Source organism: Schistocerca gregaria, chromosome 1 (genome assembly GCF_023897955.1).
Source record: "Schistocerca gregaria isolate iqSchGreg1 chromosome 1, iqSchGreg1.2, whole genome shotgun sequence".
In the NCBI taxonomy this organism is placed as follows: domain Eukaryota; kingdom Metazoa; phylum Arthropoda; class Insecta; order Orthoptera; family Acrididae; genus Schistocerca; species Schistocerca gregaria.
In genome coordinates this window covers 1,082,129,692-1,082,147,539 of record NC_064920.1, presented here as the reverse complement: position 1 = coordinate 1,082,147,539, position 17,848 = coordinate 1,082,129,692, and positions in this window count along the sequence as shown.

Sequence of the window (17,848 nt, the reverse complement as noted above, 5' to 3'; positions counted from 1 at the left end):
CTTACGAACGGCTATATCTGCAGAAGACAGGCTCACTGTAACACTCCGATTCCTTGCTACAGGAGAGGGTTAGGTTAGGTTAGGTCAGGTCAGGTCTCCAATCTTCTTAATCTATTTTTGTATTCAGGGTGCCTCACGTTGTAAAGCGCCTCATCGTACATCGCTGTTAATTTTGTAGTTGTCAGTACACACCAATTGTATTTACCGGCAATGTTTATGAAAACACTACAGATGACAGAACGCTGCAGCGATGCTAGCGCTCTACGACGTAACATGTCATATTGCAGTGAACAGGAGAGAAGCGACTTTTTTTATCAAATCTAGATTTGATCAAATATTTGACGACATTTGACAAAGTTCCCTATTATACCATCATATTTCTTTGACAAAGATACTGGACAAAGAAATTTGATAGTGTAATACCGGCCTTACAGCAACATCTACTGGTTAAATTTTCGTTAACTTTTTGGTCCCGAAAACGAAAGATTTTCGGACAAACGTTCATATGAAATTTTTTTCGCGTTTTGGTGTAAGGAACCTGTTCCCCAAAGCTTGTAAAAGTGTTTCCGAAATATGCTCTATACATGTTTTAGTATTTAGACAGAAGGTTAAAAGCTGACGGCAGAAACACAATAAAATAGCCTCTATGACGCTTCTCGCACGAAGCATTAGTCTAAAACGTTACCCACTTGTCCTGAGGAATAAATGTTACTAAGGAAGTAAAATGTAGTGAAAGCACACACTGAAAAGTAACAGACGTACCGCTTCTACTCGAGTACGATCTACACTAAAGCCACTTGTACACCGCAGAATCATCTGCTGTTGTAACAGGTGACAAAACTCCTTAGGAATTTCGACGAGTCCTCGCTTTCCAGTCTTCGGCTCAAGGCAAACGTCCAGATGCCAGGAAATGCTTGAAGAATGCCTTACACAATGTGCAGACACTGACGTGCCTACTCGGCAGTCGGTACCTCCGAATCTCGGATATGCCTGAATTAGAGATGTGTAGATCAGCACCGAAGTCTGAGGTGCAATTCAGAGTTTAACATTTAACGCTTCGTTCAGCCATTCAGATTTCTCTTTTCCTTTATCTTCGCAACGTGTACCTCTCTCGAGCTCCCCAGAAAGGTGGCGCAATGTTTACCGCTGAAACGCACAAGACACTTTAAGGTTGTTCCGGAATTATTTACGCCTTTTCAGTTCTGTAAAGGATGACTGTCGGTCGAATTCCTCTGGTTTTCACGGCATTATCAGTTCGTGATGTGTCTTTGTGTGGGAGGAAGCAGTATACTGATTGATTCTTCACGGAATTTTTTCGACCTTTCCGTGTGGCGGTAATGCCTCTTGTTGAGTTTGCTAGCTGAATTTGGGCAAGTATATCACCCTTGCTAATTTTGAATCTGTAGATTGTCTCGACCTCCTGTATTAATCTCACGTCGTAAGGGTCACGGATAGACGCACAGTACTCAGACGTCAGTGCAACGATGGGTTTAGAAGTTCCCTCTTTCTTTGGTGAATTACATTTTCTCAGCATTCTTCCAGTGAATCTGTCTGGCAACTGCATTTCTGAGTCCGCAGCTCGTGGTCGTGCGGTAGTGTTCTCACTTCTCGCGCCCGGGTTCCCGGGTTCGATTCACGGCGGGTCAGGGATTTTCTCTGCCTCGTGATGACTGGGTGTTGTATGGTGTCCTTAGGTTAGTTAGGTTTAAGTAGTTCTAAGTTCTAGGGGACTGATGACCACAGATGTTCAGTCCCATAGTGCTCAGAGCAATCTGAACCTTTTTTTTGCGTTTCTGGTACCTAACTTTATGTGATCGATTCACTCAAGTCGGTACAGACGGGTACTCCTGTATACCTTACAGAAATATCTGTTTCTTGTGACGGATCGCCAGTAGTGTAATTGAACAAGAATTCGTTAAACTTCGGTTACACTATAAATCAGTCAAATCTAAAGGCCATGAATTCAACTAAATAATAGGAATTACTGTTGCTAACAACTTAAATTGGAAGCAACACACAGAAAACGTTGTGGGGAAGGCTAACCAAAGACTGTGTTTTATTGGCAGGGCACTTAGAAAATGTAACAGATCTGCTAAGGACACTGCCTACACTACGCCTGTCCGTGCTCTTTTGGAATACTGCTGCGCGGTGTGGGATCCTTACCAGATAGCATTGACGGAGTACATTGAGGAAGTTCAAAGAAGAACAGCACGTTTCGTATTATCGCAAAATAGGGAAGAGAGCGTCACTGAAACGATACAGGATTTGGGGTGGACATAATTAAAACAAAGACACTTTTCATTGCGGAGGAATCTTCTCACGAAATTTTAATCATCAACTTTCTCCTCCAAATGTGAAAATATGTTGCTGATGCCGACCTACATGGGGAGAAACGATCATCACGATAAAATAAGAAAAATCAGAGCTCGCACGGAAAGATACAGGTGTTTGCTTTTTCAGAGCGCTGTACGAGATTGGAAAAATAGAGAATTGTTCTGAAGTTGGTTCGATGGTCTGCCAGGCACTAAAATGTAATTTGCAGAGTATCCATGTAGACAGAATGTAACTCACACACGGAGTTACATTCATTTACATCGAGAATGGTTGTCTCTGCATCCACCATTAATTCTCTGCAGGTATCCGTGTATTTCTGTACTTCATCTAGAGCCCTGGCTTTCATATATATGTGGGAGGTTCGAGCAATACATGAGAATTGCGGAGAGATACTTCATGAACTCAAGTGGGAATCCCTTGAGGGACGAGGACGCTGTTTTCGCAGAACGCTGTTGGGAATATTTAGAGAACTGACATTTGAAACTGACTGCAGAACGATTCTACTGCTGCCAACATACATTTCTAGTAAGGCCACGACGGTAAGGTAAAATAAGATAAGAGAAATTAGGGCTTGTACGATGGCATATAGACAGTCGTTTTTCACACAGTGTAGTTTTGGGTGGAATAGGAGAAGAAACTACTAATATTGGCGCTAAGTACCCTCAGCGACGCACCATGCGATGGCTTGAGAAGTGTGCATATAGATGTCTACGATTTCTTCACGTTGTGTCTACACAACGTCATCAGTACAGTCACAAAGTTGGTCTGACATTCCGTAAGCTCGTAACTGTTTATGGAGGTGGAGGAGGAGGAGGAGGAGGAGGAGGAGGTAGAGGAAATTAGTGTTGTAACATCCCGCCGACAACGTGGGCATTAGAGACGGAGCGTAAGTTCGGATTAGCGACGGATGGAGAAAGAATGCAGCCTTGTCATTTCCCAGCAAACATCCCGGCAATTGCCTTAAGCTATTTGGGGAAACCACGGAAAACCTTAATCAGGATGGCCGGACGCGAGTTTGAACCATCATCCTCCAAAAAGCAAGACCACTGCACCACCTCGCTTGGTGACTTCTGTTCAAGAGGCGACAGAACGGTTCTCTATCAATAATCTTCCTAAATTAAAATATTCTTCTTTTTCATCACTTTCTGTGGCTTTACCTTGCCGTTCATGGTGAACCTTGGCCTCTTCAACAATTCTTTTCCAGTTATCACAGTCCACAGCTCGAAGTTTCTACCCCCTAAAGTCCATTTTGTGCTACCCCTCCATTATTTTGTCTATCCATGTGGTTCTCGGCCCAGTTCGTCCTATTTGGCCAGCTGGATTTCCATTTAATATCCTTTTACCTCCTTCCGTATCATCCATACCACTCGACCACGGCACGTGCTCCGCCCATCTCATCTGGCTGCTTTCAGCATCTTTCTAGACAGTTTACACAGCACATGACTACACCTCTTCCACTACCTTCCTCTTTCACTTGCTGGGCCACCGAATTACCATAAGACCCTTCTCTCACAAGCACCTATCATTCTAATGTCTTTTCGATGATTATGAGAGAGCTTCCGAGGGATGTGCAGCACTGGTCTTAAAAATGATTTATAAGTGGTTAATTTGGTGATACTGGTTAACATGACGTGTTCAGCTCTTCCTACATAGTTGGATGCCGTCAGAAGCGGCACAAATTGCTCCTTCAGTACACAAACACGGCTAGGGCCGTTAGGCACAGTTAGCCCCAACTTTGAGGTTGTTCTGGTGGAAGCGCCAGGTAAACACAGAATCCCAGCTCATATGAAACACTTCAGTCCAGCAGTAGGGTTTCTCGGTTCAGATTATTTAGCTTTGGAACACTTAGATGTGGATGGAAACTGTGTTTATCTACATCTGTTATGTGCAGGACAATTCACCGCTTGTTGCGCACTGCTAGAAGTTCCATCATTTATCTTCTACACGCTTCTAATCAAGCTTTAGTGAAGTAATAACTCTGTTTCTTTACGTTTCTGTACTGATGACTAATCAACTTCCCTAAAGACATTATTCCATTTCGCCAGAAAACCATATCGAAATGATTGTGACGTCCACCATATTGGCAATTAGGCTACTAAACTGTTGACTAACGCATTGTTCAAGACATTAAAATATATATAGTATAAAAGCCCAGTTTTCTTTTAAAATCAGGGAACTACACCTCTCGGTGACAATGATGGAATACATCCTCTCAAGTAGTAACTTCTGTTACAAACAGTAACGCAACAACCGAATAATTTGGTACAATCGTGTAGCTGGTTTCAAACCCAGTTGAGTCATGTAGACTTAAGTACTTCCTCTCATTAAGTGGAGTGAACATCAACTAATGTAACGAATGGTAGCTCGCCGTAAATTGCAATAAATGGAAAGTACATGCACGAGCGCAAGCTAAACTTGAGTAACATTTTAGCACGACCATCGTCACCGACCAGTGAATTAATTCATATCAGTTCAACTGCTGAGCGTAATTTAACGATGTGATGTGCACTAATGCTAGGATATAACAATGAGTTGCGAAGAGGCCACTTGGGGCGACTGATGTTTCTTACGAGCAGTCAGTGGTGAAGCGTAGCGCAGTACTGAAGCAGACAATCTATGGAGCCTTAGTACGATCTGCTTTTGAATACATTTCGAGTGCTTGGGATGCCCAGAGATTTACTTCTACGAATTACATGGAATGAGTTTAAAGGTGTAACTTACAAGTTTATCAGCGCTAACAGAGGTAAACTTAGTATTAAGAAAACAGTCTTAATCGCGTTTTTTTCCGTAAGTTTTCTAGTTACATGACATCTAGCTATGACCTTAAGTCATTTACTTTAAGTTTTACATAGATTTATGATAATCCTATGTGGCATGTAGCGCGACGGTGCCCTAATGATGATATCCATTCCATAAACCAGTAATGGACATAGTTGATACTTCTCTCAGCATAATGTATAATTTGACAATTACATTACTACTTAGAAAATATTTTCTTTTATGTAAGTCTGCAAGATCCGGGCGGTCGCAGAGGGTGGGCTTACTGGTAGTTGGGAGCTCCAACGTCAGGCGCATAATGGGGACCCTTAGGGATATGGCAACAAGATAGGGGAAGAAAACCAATGTGCACTCCTTGTGCATACCGGGGGGAGTCATTCCAGACGTGGAAAGGGTCCTTCCGGATGCCATGAAGGGTACAGGGTGCACCCATCTGCAGGTGGTCGCTCATGTCGGCACCAATGATGTGTGAAGCTATGGATCGGAGGAAATCCTCTCTGGCTTCCGGCGGCTATCTGATTTGGTGAAGACTGCCAGTCTCGCTATCGGGATGAAAGCAGAGCTCACCATCTGCAGCATCGTCGACAGGACTGACTGCGGACCTTTGGTACAGAGCCGAGTGGAGGATCTCAATCAGAGGCTGAGACGGTTCTGCGACCATGTGGGCTGCAGATTCCTCGACTTGCGCCATAGGGTGGTGGGGTTTCGGGTTCCGCTGGATAGGTCAGGAGTTCACTACACGCAGCAAGCGGCTACACGGGTAGCAGGGGCTGTGTGGCGTGGACTGGGCGGTTTTTTAGGTTAGATGGCCTCGGACAAGTACAGAAAGGGCAACAGCCTCAACGGGTGCGGGGCAAAGTCGGGACATGCGGGGACCAAGCAGCAATCGGTATTGTAATTGTAAACTGTCGAAGCTGCGTCGAAGGATAGATTGCATGCAATCGGTGGTAGAGTGTTCGTCGCTGTTAGTAGTAGTTTATCTGTAGTGAAGTAGAAGTGGATAGTTCCTGTGAATTATTATGGGTGGAGGTTACACTCAACAACCGAACTAGGTTAATAATTGGCTCCTTTTACCGAACTCCCGACTCAGCATCATTAGTGGCAGAGCAACTGAGAGAAAATTTGGAATACATTTCACATAGATTTCCTCAGCATGTTATAGTCTTAGGTGGAGATTTCAATTTACCAGGTATAGACTGGGACACTCAGATGTTTAGGACGAGTGGTAGGGACAGAGCATCGAGTGACATACTGAGTGCACTATCCGAAAATTACCTCGAGCAATTAAACAGAGAACCGACTCGTGGAGATAACATCTTGGACCTACTGATAACAAACAGACCCGAACTTTTTGACTCTGTATGTGCAGAACAGGGAATCAGTGATCATAAGGCCGTTGCAGCATCCCTGAATATGGAAGTTAATAGGAATATAAAAAAAAGGGAGGAGGGTTTATCTGTTTAGCAAGAGTAATAGAAGGCAGATTTCAGACTACCTAACAGATCAAAACGAAAATTTCTGTTCCGACACTGACAATGTTGAGTGTTTATGGAAAAAGTTCAAGGCAATCGTAAAATGAGTTTTAGACAGGTACGTGCCGAGTAAAACTGTGACGGACGTGAAAAACCCACCGTGGTACAACAACAAAGTTAGGAAAATACTGCGAAAGCAAAGAGAGCTTCACTCCAAATTTAAACGCAGCCAAAACCTCTCAGACAAACAGAAGCTAATCGATGTCAAAGTTAGCGTAAGGATGGCTATGCGTGAAGCGTTCAGTGAATTTGAAAGTAAAACTCTATGTACCGACTTGACAGAAAATCCTAGGAAGTTCTGGTCTTACGTTAAATCAGTAAGTGGCTTGAAACAGCATATCCAGACACTCCGAGATGATGATGGCATTGAAACAGAGGATGACACGCGTAAAGCTGAAATACTAAATTCCTTTTTCAAAGCTGTTTCACAGAGGAAGACCGCACTGCAGTTCCTTCTCTAAATCCTCGCACAAACGAAAAAATGGCTGACATCGAAATAAGTGTCCAAGGAATAGAAAAGCAACTGGAATCATTCAACAGAGGAAAGTCCACTGGACCTGACGGGATACCAATTCGATTCTACACAGAGTACGCGAAAGAACTTGCCCCCCTTCTAACAGTCGTGTACCGCAAGTCTCTAGAGGAACGGAAGGTTCCAAATGATTGGAAAAGAGCACAGGTAGTCCCAGTCTTCAAGAAGGGTCGTCGAGCAGATGCGCAAAACTATAGACCTATATGTTTGACGTCGATATGTTGTAGAATTTTAGAACATGTTTTTTTCTGGAGTATCATGTCGTTTTTGGAAAACCAGAATCTACTCTGTAGGAATCAACATGGATTCCGGCAACAGCGATCGTGTGAGACCCAACTCGCTTTATTTGTGCATGCGACCCAGAAAATATTAGATACAGGCTCCCAGGTAGATGCTATTTTTCTTGAATTCCGGAAGGCGTTCGATACAGTTCTGCACTGTCGCCTGATAAACAAAATAAGAGCCTATGGAATATCAGACCAGCTGTGTGGCTGGATTGAAGAGTTTTTAGCAAACAGAACACAGCATGTTGTTATCAATGGAGAGACGTCTACAGACGTTAAAGTAACCTCTGGTGTGCCACAGGGGAGTGTTATGGGACCGTTGTTTTTCACAATATATATATAAATGACCTAGTAGATAGTGTCGGAAGTTCCATGCAGCTTTTCGCGGATGCTGTAGTATACAGAGAAGTTGTCGCATTAGAAAATTGTAGCGAAATGCAGGAAGATCTGCAGCGGATAGGCACTTGGTGCAGGGAGTGGCAACTGACCCTTAACATAGACAAATGTAATGTATTGCGAATACATAGATAGAAGGATCCATTATTGTATGATTATATGATAGCGGAACGGACACTGGTAGCAGTTACTAATTGTTGGTAAGGCGGGCACCAGGTTGAGATTCATTGGGAGAGTCCTTAGAAAATGTAGTCCATCAAAAAGGAGGTGGCTTACAAAACACTCGTTCGACCTATACTTGAATATTGTCCATCAGTGTGGGATCCGTAAAAGATCGGGTTGACGGAGGAGATAGAGAAGATCCAAAGAAGAGCGGCCCGTTTCGTCACCGGGTTATTTGGTAACCGTGATAGCGTTACGGAGGTGTTTAACAAACTCAAGTGGCAAACTCTGCAAGAGAGGCGCTCTGCATCGCGGTGTAGCTTGCTCGCCAGGTTTTCAGAGGGTGCGTTTCTGGATGAGGTATCGAATATACTGCTTCCCCCTACTTATACCTCCCGAGGAGACGGCCGCGGTGGTCTCGCGGTTCTAGGCGCTCAGTCCGGAACCACGCGACTGCTGCGGTAGCAGGTTCGAATCCTGTCTCCGGCATGGATGTGTGTGATGTCCTTAGGTTAGTTAGGTTTAAGTAGTTCTAAGTTCTAGGGGACTGATGACCACAGCTGTTAAGTCCCATAGTGCTCAGAGCCTCCCGAGGAGATCACGAATGTAAAATTAGAGAGATTAGAGCGCGCACGGAGGCTTTCAGACAGTCGTTCTTCCCGCGAACCATACGAGACTGGAACAGGAAAAAGAGGTAATGACAGTGGCACGTAAAGTGCCCTCCGCCACACACCGTTGGGTGGCTTGCGGAGTATAAATGTAGATGTAGAAGTAACCGTACAAACACTGTTTCAGAAAGTGAGGTCACTTGAGGGGGGGAGGGGGGGAGTGTGAGAGGGTAGCTGTAAACGAATTTCCTCTATTTTGTACACAATGACTTTTTATGGAGAGGATGTGTTACGAGACTAGGTCCAAAAGTAGCTAGATCCGCGGTTCCTGTGTGCTGAACACATTACGTTGTTTGTGAACATCCGCGCTTTTCAGACCGCTGAAGATGAAAAACAGGAAGCAACAAACATCATCCGGCCGCGTTAGAAAAAAAGCTACCGGAACCAATTCACAAACCAGGTAACTTCATTATCTTTATTCTCTCTCTGCAGAATCGGAACGTTATCTGTAGGCTCTATAAGACATGCAAAGCACGGAACAGGAACCACACACAAAAGCAACACAACGTTTTGATTTCCGTTTTCAGCACTTGATGCAACACTACGGCCCTAACCTATTTCGCTCACGGCTATTCATCCCGCCCTAATTGGTAGTGTGATAACATTACCATTGTTTAGTGGCCGCAGATTCTCCTGTAGCGCAACGCGTTAAAAAAATTAATTCTCCCTTGTTTCGCCTCTTGGTGTATCAATTAGATAGCTAGAACGTTACAGTTATCTAGATTTGCAATACACCACTGGATAGGCAGACTGAGCTTACACATTTCAGTGAATCCAGCATTTTATGGTGTATTGTACGCCCCGAATTCTCCAGAAAGCTTTTTTTTTTAATATTGCATCGTACGAGCCCCTTTTCATGGTTATACACAACGTGTTATTAACTAAAAAAAAATCAAGACTAATTAAAACGGCGCTCCATTTACCATTTTTTAAAATAATATTTTTTTTCGTCTGGTTTGATAAGAATTGACATCTCCTGTTGTCATATGCTAATCTTCCTGTTATTGTCTCTCAACTGCAAGCAACATCCTCGGCGACATACAAGGGGCATTCAACTAGCTACGTAACATATGAAACCCTGTCAGATTAAAACTGTGTGCCGGACCGAGACTCGAAATCGGGACCTTTGCCTTTCGCGGACAAGTGCTCTACCAACTGAGCCACCCAAGCACGACTCGCGCCCTGTCCTCACAGCTTTACTTCTGCCAGTACCTCGTCTCCTACTTCCCAAGCTTTACAGAAGCTCTCCTGCGAACCTTGCAGAACTAGCACTCCTGGAAGAAAGGATATTGCGGAGACATGGCTTAGCCACAGCCTGGGGGATGTTTCCAGAATGAGATATTCTGGAGCGACGTAACAATTTTTTCCTGAAATCAGGTTACTTTTATTCGGGATTCTAATACATCAATTTTTCCCCACTCTTTTGGTTACAGAATCCAATTTCTCAACATAATCTCCGTTCAATGCGACGGCCTTACGCCACCTTACTGGTGGGAGGGTGGGGGCGGGACCTGTATGCCCACATGGTACTACCCTACTGGTCGACGTCGGACACACACACACACACACACACACACACACACACACACACACACACACACACACCACTTCCCGCGCAATGCATCCTTCATCGGGCCAGACAGATGGAAGTCGAAAGGTTCTAGATCTGGGCTATAGGATGGATGAGGACGAACAATCCAATGAAGTTTCTTGGGCGCCTACCAGGGTCACAACTTCACCTATATCATCGTCCTCTCCAAGCTGGATTATGGGTGCTTTGTATCCTCCTCTGCACGGCCGTCCATCTTACATCGCCTCAACTCCATACAACAACGGGGTTTACGTCCTGCGATCGGAGCGTTTTATACTAGTCCCGTCGAGAGTCTTCACGCTGAAGCCGGTGAATTGCCACTCACCTACCGGCGCGATACACTGCTTTGTCGTTATGCCTGTCGGCTACTGTCAATGCCCGACCATCCATCTTATCGTTCCTTTTTTGACGACTCTCTCGACCGTCAATACGGGTTGTATGTCTCTGCCCTGCTACCCCCTGGAGTTCGCTTTCGTCGCCTCCTTCAACACCTTGATTTTTCACTCCCTGCAACCTTTAGAGTGGGCGAGAGCCACGCGCCACCTTGGTTCCAGGCTCAGGTTCGCGTTCACCTTGACCTCCGCTCGCTCCCAAAGGAGGTTACCCCCGGTTCAGTATACCACTCCCGTTTTGTCGACCTTCGTTCGAAGTTCATTAATATGACTTTCATTTATACAGATGGCTCTAATACCAATGACGGGGTCGGGTGTTCTTTTATTGTCGGGGCACAAAGTTTCAAATACCGGCTACATGGCCATTGTTCGGTCTTCACAGCTGAGCTCTTTGCCCTCTACCAGGCTGTTCTTTACGTCTGCCGCCACCGACATTCTGCTTATGTCATCTGCTCCGATTCTCTGAGCGCCATCCAGAGCCTCAGTGATCCGTATCCGGTTCACCATTTCGTGCACCGGATCCAACGCTCTCTTCAGCAGCTGGTGGACGACGGGTCTCCAGTTAGCTTTATGTGGGTTCCTGGCCATGTCGGTATCCCTGGGAACGAAGCTGCAGATGCCGCGGCCAAGGCTGCCGTCCTCCAGGCTCGGACGGCTTCTTGTTGTGTCCCTTCACCAGATTGTAGCACCGGTCATTTGTCGGCGCATTTTATCGCTGTGGCATGCCGATTGGGCTGCACTTAGGGACAACAAGCTTCGGGCCTTGAAACCTCTTCCCGCAGCTTGGACGTCCTCCTCACGTCCTTCACGGCGGGAGGGGATCGTTTTGGCCCAGCTACGAATTGGACACTGCCGGTTCAGCAATCGCCATCTGCTGACGGCAGCGCCGGCGCCGTTCTGTCCATGTGGGCAATTGCTGACGGTCCGCCACATTTTAACGTCCTGTCCGGATTTTACTACGCTGCGTCTTGATCTTGGCCTGCCATGTACTCTGGATGCCATTTTAGCGGATGACCCAGGAGCTGCTGCTCGCGTTCTTCGTTTTATCAACTTGACACACCCGACTAAGGACGTTTGATTATGCTGTAGTTTTTTAATCCTATGCCTGTTAATACGTCTTTTATAGTGTTGTCCCTTTTAGTTGCTGTTTTAACCTTGTGCCTCGCGGTACATTCCTTAATTAGTCAGGGCGCTAATGACCATTGTAGTTGTGCGCCCTAAAACCACAAAAAAAAAACCTTGAGTAACGCCTTGCGCTGTAATGGAGAAGTTCTTTTGCATTTTTGTGACGACGAACACGCTGAAGTTGTTTGTTCAGCTTCCTGAGGGTAGCACAGTGCATTTCAGAGCTGATCGTTGCAGCATTAGGGAGGACATCAAGCAGAATAACCCTTCAAGGTCCCAAAAGACGGGCGACATGACTTTAAGGGCTAAGGATGCAGCACTGAACTTCTTTCCTACATCACCACTACATGGATCGCCGTTTTGTTTCCGGTTACAAATGGTGAGCCAATGCTTCATCACCTGTGACGACATTCGGCAAAAAATTGTCACGGTGTGCCTCGTAACGAGCAAACAACTCCACGCAGATGGTCTTCTGTTAGGTGAGGAGCAACCCAGCGAGCAGTCAGCTGTGAATACCCCAACTGGTGGACGAGAGTGTCAGCACTACCAACAGAGAGGTCCAGTTGTGCTGTAAGGTGTTTGTGAGTCGCGGATCACCTGGAAAGAGTGTTTCCGCACTTCCAACGCTGCAGGAGTCACAGCTGTGTGCGGCCGACCGGCACGCGGGAGATCGGACAGGTTTGCGCGACCTTGCTGCGATCATGACGGAAGTGTCGCTCAACTACTCACCCTGCTTTTGTTCACTGCCAGGTCTCCGCAGAAATCTGCAAGCGTCTATGATTGTCTGCAATGTTCTGCTAGGAATGCAAGTCCGTTACAAACGCCATTTTGAAGGCGCCGCCACCTCTCGGAACTTAATGGAACTAAAGGGGCTGAAGCGAGAATATTCCACATTGTCCCACAACAAATTCCGCGTTTTTTCAACCGAAACTGTCCTAAAAAAATGTGTTCCATTACTTATTGAATCCACCTTGTATTTCACATCTTTACCTGCCACGTATGGCGCTTTCTAGCTACATGTTCCTACAATAGGAAGCAAGGCAGCATTTGAATTCCGGTCGATACATCTTTTCAAAATGGTTCACATGACTCTGAGCACTGTGGGACTTAACATCTGAGGTCATCAGTCCCCTAGTAGTACTTAAACCTAACTAACCTAAGGACATCACACACATCCATGCCCGAGGCAGGATTCGAACCTGTGACCGTAGCAGTCGCGCGGTTCCGGACTGAAACGCCTAGAACGGCTCGGCCATTGCGGGGGGCACATCTTTTCATTTCGCATTTTATGTACCTACTTCCTAACATCCGTCTGAATCAGCAGGTTTCAAATTCCAGTGTGTTACTCTGCGGCTTTCCTTTACTCAACCGATCAGGATTGCTTCTGGTATGGGATCTGGTGATGTCTGCAGTGGTCGTGATAACAATGGGGGGGGGGGGGGGGAGATAGTGCTGGCAGGAGTATGTAGAGATAACGGACGTGCTGGTGGTTGCCTGTTGTTGGAGGATTTCTGAAGAAACAAACGTATGTTAATGAAGGAAAAGGGGAAAATAATTTCATGTGCATATCCATCAGCTGACAAACTGGTGAAATCAGCACTAGGCATAGAGAAAGTGACAATTCAAGGTGGAAAATACCTCCAAAAATATTTTCATAAAGTACGAAAACGAATAATACAGTATATAATGACAAGAAGCACTTGAAAGTAATAAAAAAGTCGATGATCGCGACAGACAAGTTCGTTTAGGAAAAGGATGTACCAGGATATTTTACCGTTTTTATCGTTCGTTTCATGGCGAACGAGCATTGAAGGAAATGAAAGTAAATGTTTGATCGGGAATAAATGTTGAAGGGGAACCTATGTGAGCGTTTTTATTCAAAACGTAACTCCCTGTCCCAAATGCTCCATGAGCTGTTCCAGAAATAGTACGACGACAAATCCTTTCCATCTCAGACAGTTACACTCCACGTAATACCTACAATGAGGTACTCAAGGCAGTCTGTACACTTGGAGTTTGTTTACGAAAAATGGCATAATTGCTGCTGGTGGAAGCTACAACTACGGATAGTTATGTGCTTCAGTGTTCTGATCCGTGTTCAAAACGAACACCAGTAACTTCAGCGCGCTGTCGGTATTGCCGTAGTAGGGCGCCCTGTATACGATGTGTCATGTTATATAAGTGTTTGGCTGCTGCAGGAATTCTTGGAACTAATTTTCCCTCTGAGTTCATAGGGGTAGAATGCACTTCAGTTTTTATACAACCCCATAGAAAGAAGTCCCACTGTGCGGTCCGGGGATCTTGCAGTCCCTCCACCTCAGCAGATCCAGGGATTGCCCAGAGTACAGGTTACTGCTGCATGTACTGGCTCTGCAAAGAGAGACAGGATCCATTATGGTGGAACCACATCCTCTCTCTGATACGTAAGCGTACTCCCCTTTGGCTAGTGCTCGTGCTAGAAGAATCTATACTTTGGCAACCGGAGTGGAGGTCGCAACATTTAGGGTCCACAACACTACCCCACACGTTTACGCAGACGGTCTACGATGACCTCGTGTAAATGTTGTACGTTAGTTTTCATCCATCCATACATGCGAGTTGGGACAATACTGCACGTGCCTTCACGTCTACATTGGCCCTCATCCGTAAACAGAGCAACTTCAAGAGTCCGAGTGTCTCCGTTAGCCTGTTACAGAAACCAGAATACAAACTCGAGCCAAGATGGCTGATCATCTGCTCTCACGGCCTGTACTCTGGTAGGATGAAGCAGATGTTAATGCTACCCATCCATATTACAGTATGGTGACTATTGAACTCAACGGTAATTGTTCAGGTGCTTGCCTCCAGCCTGTTCTCAAACGTAAGAAGAGTAAGAGGTAGCACCATCATGGTCTTCCTGCATTAAACATGCGCAGCATCTACGTGTTGGTATTGACGAGTCGATCGTGGATTGCAGTAAATGTGTTATAATTCGGAGACCTTCGTACAGGTGAGCTCTTCGACCATTGTCCATAGTTGCACGATTAGCAAAGTGCGGGTCACGCGGTTCTCTCCATGCATAGCGCTCCAAGTTGCGTTCTCCGACCATCAAACAGGCACTACAGAGCTACATGCTGCTTACCGGCTCAATCCGAATGTCAGGAAATCAGAACACATACTTTACATCAACTTTCGAGTAGCAATGTTTGAAGAAAAAAAAATGGCTCTAAACACCGTGGTACTTAACTGCTGAGGTCATCAGTCCCCTAGAACTGAGAACTACTTAAACCTAACTAACCTAAGGACATCACACACATCCATGCCCGAGGCAGGATTCGAACCTGCGACCGTAGCGGTCGCTCGGTTCCAGACTGTAGTGCCTAGAACCGCTCGATCACTCTGGCCGGCAATGTTTGAAGAAGCAATTTTTTTTTCTTCATTTTTCACGAGGGTACAAAGGCGTGGTTAGCGTCCTCTCAGTACATGTTTCCGGCACTTAGTTGCCTAACGAAATATACTGTTTTTGCCTCCATCGTCACATGTGTCAATTTGGGCATCAGAAGTTTTTATACAATCTGTGCAACTATCAGAACATTGTCGTAAGAACAGCACAAGCGGAATATGTCTAACTGCAACAGTCTGGCTTCTTTCCCACTTAGTGAAACTGATTTCACATATGTTTCACGAACTGTGTTCTTTGCAGGAACGCTTCCACGGATCCTCCGAATAAACAGAAATATTTCGCCCCCATATGTACCGTGTACACTGAAGAAAACAGTTACATGTTGGTATGGCATTATTGGCAGAGAGACATTGGAATTGTTCGGGAGACTCCTGCAAGTTTTTCTACACTGACGGAAAGAAATCGCTACACTAAGAACCAATTAATGTACAGTAATGAAATAATATACTGAAGTGACTAATGTTGCGCGATCACAAGTTAATGCAACCGCGTGCTATGCCATTGCAAATGTGGAATGCTGGTACATTAATAACCGGTGTAACCGCCAGAATATTCAGTGCAAGCACACAGACTTACACGCATGATCAGTTTATGGGATGGAGTTCCATGCCTGTTGCACTTTGTAGATCAATACTGGGGCGGTTAACGCTGGTTGTTCATGGTGCTGGAGTTGTCGTCCGATGAAGTCCCACATGTGCTCGATGGAAGACAGATCTGTTGATCGAGCATGTTAGGTTACGCGAAATGTATCCTGCTGGAAAACACAGCCTGTTCATGAATGGTAGCACATACACGTCGAATCCCCACATTCACGTACATATTTGCAGTCAGCGTGCGTGGAATAATAACGAGTGCTCCTGCCGTCACACGAAATCGCACCCTAGTCCAGAACTCCGTGTGTTGTTTCACTCCACCCTGCCCTCCAATGAGCTGTCGCTTCAGACTCAAGTCGCAAGTGACGGCTGTTTGCGGTCAGTGGTACGCACGCTACAGGACGTCTGGCTCGGAGCTGTCCTTGAAGCAACAGTTGGTTGTGTCTCTGTTGGGCCAACTGCCGCTCGAATTGCTGCTGCATACCCAGTTCGATTTGCCGGAGCCATACGCCGAACACGATGGTTTTTCCTCTTGATAGTGCCACCTGGCCGTCCGGAGACGGGTGTGGCTCCATTCCTGCAAGTCTTTCGGCAATATCGCACAAGGAACGTCCAGCTTCTTGTAGCTTATTTCACGACCTCGTTCTAGCCCAGTGACGTATTAATAGTGGCGACTCTGTCACCTTAAAGGTAGTCTAGACCCCGTCCAATCTCAAAGGTTGCAGCATTTACTTAAAAGCAAACTTGATCTGCAGCCTCATATTGGTGCTACTAGCGCCCCCCCTCATGCGACTATCGCGAAATCTGAACAGACATCTTTAGTATGTAGAAACACGCCTACCGTCTTTCATTTATGTCGCTCAACTCTTTCTTGGTGTTGCGATTTTTTTCCCTCAGCGTATTTGACGCCACTTCGGCAATTTGAGACTCCTTGTGGTGTAGACGAGATGAAATGATGAGGAAACGGCCACACCCTTAGCGAAAAACGTCTACGACCCGGCGGGGAATCGAACCCGGGACTCCGCAATCTAGACACAGTCATGCTAACCACTAGACGACGAGCTGATGACTTACACCGAAGGAAGCACCGAATGAAGAGGAAAAGATGTGAAAATATTCTTGCACTTCCGCGTAATTGCCCAAGGACGATAACGCTCTGCAGAACACGGCATTACCATTTACCGATACGAAATACAGCTGCAACTACTTTTAAAAACTGTAACGAGGTAATTTTTAACGCCATTTCATCATTCCTTGAACGAAGAGAACAATGAAATAATATTAGCAATTGATTATTTCGCAAAATGTGCTGAATATGACGACGCAATCAATCAGCACAACGCAGTTTCAACTCGGCAGCTGAATCGCCGCTACACTAAAGGAATTCGTCCTAACATTCATCAGAATTCCGGGAACATTTTGCGGAAGTTTTAACTTCCGACATTAACAACCATACGTTACTACAGTTATGTTTCCAAGAGATATCGAGTGCATTACAACCATAGCTAAGGGGAAAAAAAGAAAAATCGTAATCACACTGGATGGAAAATTAGTTATCAACAGGAGACATCACTCAACCGCCAATATCCTATGTCAAGACATCAGCTCGAGGGTCCACACAAGTTTCTTTACCTTTGCCATATCGAGGTGAAACCACCCATGGTTGGTTACACTACGTGTTGTTGTCGTTGTTGCCGCCGTGGTTTTTAGTCCGAAGCTCGAGATGCTATTCTATTCAGTGCAAGTTTCATTATAAATGCCGCTGCCTACACTTGCTTCCTGTATCCAGGCCTAGATCTCACTCTACAGTTTTTGCAGCCCACACTTCCTTCCATTACCAAAATTCCTTTACGACTCAGGATGTTTCCTGTCAATTTATCCCTTCTTTAAGTCAAGTTGTACCGTAAATTTAATTTTTCGCCGATCCTTACCTGCTATTTAATCTAACAATCTCCTTAGACATTCTTCTACACCATCACATTTCAAATGCTGCTGCACTCTTCTTGTCTGAACTACTTC